Below are 5,313 nucleotides of genomic sequence, written 5' to 3'. Positions count from 1 at the left end.
TTTGTGGTTGTAGGGGCTGTTGATTGGAGTACACTAAAACCAACCTAACCTCTCTAGGACATTCAGAAGCCAAGTTATAAGCCCACACAGGTGTAACTGGACTACTTCTTTAAAGTGACACTTGGCCCGGTGACCTTTGGGACATCGTTTGACCCCCTATAGGAATGTGCGATCATCTTGAAACGTTCAGATCACTTACAACTGAATAGATTCTACCTTCTTGTAGCGTTTCAGCCGGATTGGACCTTGTTTTCACACAAATTGACCCAGAATGATGTGAATTTGTGCTTCGTGCAACATAATTCTGGGTGCCACTTACAAACCATAAGTGCTAATGACTCCATTCCTTTTTGTGGTTGTAGGGGCTGTTGATTGGAGTACACTAAAACAAACTAACCTCTCTAGGACATTCAGAAGCCAAGTTATAAGCCCACAAAGGTGTAACTGGACAACTACTTTAAAGTGACACCAGGCCCGGTGACCTTTGGAACATGGTTTTACCCCCTATAGGAATGTGCGATCATCTTGAAACGTTCAGATCACTTACAACTCAATAGATTCTACCTTCTTGTAGCGTTTCAGCCTGATTGGACCTTGTTTTCACACAAATGGACCCAGAATGATGTGAAATTGTGCTTCATGCAACATAATTCTGGGTGCCATTTACAAACCATAAGTGCTAATGACTCCATTCCTTTTTGGGGTAATGGGGGTTGTTAATTGGAGTACGCTAAAACAAAGCTGATCTCTCTAGGACATTCAGAAGCCAAGTTATAAGCCCACAAATGTGTAACTGGACTACTTCTTTAAATTGACACCAGTTCCGGTGACCTTTGGGACATGGTTTGACCCCATTAGGAAAGTGCTATCATCATGAAACGTTCAGATCACTTACAACTCAGTAGATTCTACCTTCCTGTAACGTTTCAGCCTGATTGGACCTTGTTTTCACACAAATGAACCCAGAATGATGTGAAATTGTGCTTCGTGCAACATAATTCTGGGTGCCATTTACAAACCATAAGTGCTAATGACTCCATTCCTTTTTGTGGTTGTAGGGGCTGTTGGTTGGAGTACATTAAAACAAACCTGATCTCTCTAGGACATTCAGAAGCCAAGTTATAAGCCCACAAATGTGTAACTGGACTACTTCTTTAAATTGACACCAGATCCGGTGACCTTTGGGACATGGTTTGACCCCCTTAGGAAAGTGCTATCATCATGAAACGTTCAGATCACTTACAACTCAATAGATTCTACCTTCCTGTAACGTTTCAGCCTGATTGGACCTTGTTTTCACACAAATGAACCCAGAATGATGTGAAATTGTGCTTCATGCAACATAATTCTGGGTGCCATTTAAAAACCATAAGTGCTAATGACTCCATTCCTTTTTGTGGTTGTAGGGGCTGTTGATTGGAGTATACTAAAACAAACCTGATCTCTCTAGGACATTCAGAAGCCAAGTTATAAGCCCACAAATGTGTAACTGGACTACTTCTTTAGACACCAGATCCGATGACCTTTGGGACATGGTTTGACCCCCTTAGGGAAGTGCTATCATCATGAAACGTTCAGATCACTTACAACTTAATAGATTCTACCTTCCTGTAATGTTTCAGCCTGATTTGACCTTGTTTTCACACAAATGGACCCAGAATGATGTGAAATTGTGCTTCGTGCAACATAATTCTGGGTGCCATTTACAAACCATAAGTGCTAATGACTCCATTCCTTTTTGTGGTTGTAGGGGCTGTTGATTGGAGTACACTAAAACAAACCTGATCTCTCTAGGACATTCAGAAGCCAAGTTATAAGCCCACAAATGTGTAACTGGACTACTTCTTTAAATTGACACCAGATCCGGTGATCTTTGGGACATGGTTTGACCCCCTTAGGAAAGTGCTATCATCATGAAACGTTCAGATCACTTACAACTCAATAGATTCTACCTTCCTGTAACGTTTCAGCCTGATTGGACCTTGTTTTCACACAAATGGACCCAGAATGATGTGAAATTGTGCTTCGTGCAACATAATTCTGGGTGCCATTTACAAACCATAAGTGCTAATGACTCCATTCCTTTTTGTGGTTGTAGGGGCTGTTGATTGGAGTACACTAAAACAAACCTGGCCTCTATAGGACATTCAGAAGCCAAGTTATAAGCCCACAAAGGTGTAACTGGACTACTTCTTTAAAGTGACACCAGGCCCGGTGACCTTTGGGACATGGTTTGACCCCCTATAGGAATTTGAGATCATCATGAAACGTTCAGATCACTTACAACTCAATAGATTCTACCTTCTTGTAACGTTTCAGCCTGATTGGACCTTGTTTTCACACAAATGGACCCAGAATGATGTGAAATTGTGCTTCGTGCAACATAATTCTGGGTGCCATTTACAAACCATAAGTGCTAATGACTCCATTCCTTTTTGTGGTTGTAGGGGCTGTTGATTGGAGTATACTAAAACAAACCTGATCTCTCTAGTATATTTAGAAGCCAAGTTATAAGCCCACAAATGTGTAACTGGACTACTTCTTTAAATTGACACCAGATCCGGTGACCTTTGGGACATGGTTTGACCGCCTTAGGAAAGCGCTATCATCATGAAACGTTCAGATCACTTACAACTCAATAGATTCTAGCTTCCAGTAACGTTTCAGCCTGATTGGACCTTGTTTTCACACAAATGAACCCAGAATGATGTGAAATTGTGCTTCGTGCAAAATAATTCTGGGTGCCATTTACAAACCATAAGTGCTAATGACTCCATTCCTTTTTGCGGTTGTAGGGGCTGTTGATTGGAGTACACTAAAACAAACCTAACCTCTCTAGGACATTCAGAAGCCCAGTTATAAGCCCACACATGTGTAACTGGACTACTTCTTTAAATTGACACCAGATCCAGTGACCTTTGGGACATGGTTTGACCCCCTTAGGAAAGTGCTATCATCATGAAACGTTCAGATCAGTTACAACTCAATAGATTCTACCTTCCTGTAACGTTTCAGCCTGATTGGACCTTGTTTTCACACAAATGGACCCAGAATGATGTGAAATTGTGCTTTGTGCAAAATAATTCTGGGTGCCATTTACAAACCATAAGTGCTAATGACTCCATTCCTTTTTGTGGTTGTAGGGGCTGTTGATTGGAGTACACTAAAACAAACCTAACCTCTCTAGGACATTCAGAAGCCAAGTTATAAGCCCACACAGGTGTAACTGGACTACTTCTTTAAAATGACACTTGGCCCGGTGACCTTTGGGACATGGTTTTGACCCCCTATAGGAATGTGCGATCATCTTGAAACGTTCAGATCACTTACAACTGAATAGATTCTACCTTCTTGTAGCGTTTCAGCCGGATTGGACCTTGTTTTCACACAAATTGACCCAGAATGATGTGAAATTGTGCTTCGTGCAACATAATTCTGGGTGCCACTTACAAACCATAAGTGCTAATGACTCCATTCCTTTTTGTGGTTGTAGGGGCTGTTGATTGGAGTACACTAAAACAAACTAACCTCTCTAGGACATTCAGAAGCCAAGTTATAAGCCCACAAAGGTGTAACTGGACTACTACTTTAAAGTGACACCAGATCCGGTGACCTTTGGAACATGGTTTTACCCCCTATAGGAATGTGCGATCATCTTGAAACGTTCAGATCACTTACAACTCAATAGATTCTACCTTCTTGTAGCGTTTCAGCCTGATTGGACCTTGTTTTCACACAAATGGACCCAGAATGATGTGAAATTGTGCTTCATGCAACATAATTCTGGGTGCCATTTACAAACCATAAGTGCTAATGACTCCATTCCTTTTTGGGGTAATGGGGGTTGTTAATTGGAGTACGCTAAAACAAAGCTGATCTCTCTAGGACATTCAGAAGCCAAGTTATAAGCCCACAAATGTGTAACTGGACTACTTCTTTAAATTGACACCAGTTCCGGTGACCTTTGGGACATGGTTTGACCCCATTAGGAAAGTGCTATCATCATGAAACGTTCAGATCACTTACAACTCAGTAGATTCTACCTTCCTGTAACGTTTCAGCCTGATTGGACCTTGTTTTCACACAAATGAACCCAGAATGATGTGAAATTGTGCTTCGTGCAACATAATTCTGGGTGCCATTTACAAACCATAAGTGCTAATATCTCCATTCCTTTTTGTGGTTGTAGGGGCTGTTGATTGGAGTACATTAAAACAAACCTGATCTCTCTAGGACATTCAGAAGCCAAGTTATAAGCCCACAAATGTGTAACTGGACTGCTTCTTTAAATTGACACCAGATCCGGTGACCTTTGGGACATGGTTTGACCCCCTTAGGAAAGTGCTATCATCATGAAACGTTCAGATCACTTACAACTCAATAGATTCTACCTTCCTGTAACGTTTCAGCCTGATTGGACCTTGTTTTCACACAAATGAACCCAGAATGATTTGAAATTGTGCTTCGTGCAACATAATTCTGGGTGCCATTTACAAACCATAAGTGCTAATGACTCCATTCCTTTTTGTGGTTGTAGGGGCTTTGATTGGAGTACACTAAAACAAACCTAACCTCTCTAGGACATTCAGAAGCCAAGTTATAAGCCCACAAAGGTGTAACTGGACTACTTCTTTAAAGTGACACCAGGCCCGGTGACCTTTGGGAAATGGTTTTACCCCCTATAGGAATGTGCGATCATCTTGAAACGTTCAGATCACTTACAACTCAATAGATTCTACCTTCTTGTAGCGTTTCAGCCTGATTGGACCTTGTTTTCACACAAATGGACCCAGAATGATGTGAAATTGTGCTTCGTGCAACATAATTCTGGGTGCCATTTACAAACCATAAGTGCTAATGACTCCATTCCTTTTTGTGGTTGTAGGGGCTGTTGATTGGAGTACACTAAAACAAACCTGGCCTCTATAGGACATTCAGAAGCCAAGTTATAAGCCCACAAAGGTGTAACTGGACTACTTCTTTAAAGTGACACCAGGCCCGGTGACCTTTGGGACATGGTTTGACCCCCTATAGGAATTTGAGATCATCATGAAACGTTCAGATCACTTACAACTCAATAGATTCTACCTTCTTGTAACGTTTCAGCCTGATTGGACCTTGTTTTCACACAAATGGACCCAGAATGATGTGAAATTGTGCTTCGTGCAACATAATTCTGGGTGCCATTTACAAACCATAAGTGCTAATGACTCCATTCCTTTTTGTGGTTGTAGGGGCTGTTGATTGGAGTATACTAAAACAAACCTGATCTCTCTAGTATATTTAGAAGCCAAGTTATAAGCCCACAAATGT

This window comes from Nothobranchius furzeri, chromosome 4, assembly GCF_043380555.1.
Source record: "Nothobranchius furzeri strain GRZ-AD chromosome 4, NfurGRZ-RIMD1, whole genome shotgun sequence".
NCBI lineage: Eukaryota > Metazoa > Chordata > Actinopteri > Cyprinodontiformes > Nothobranchiidae > Nothobranchius > Nothobranchius furzeri.
The sequence above is the reverse complement of the archived record's forward strand: the minus strand, read 5'-3'. Positions refer to the sequence as shown.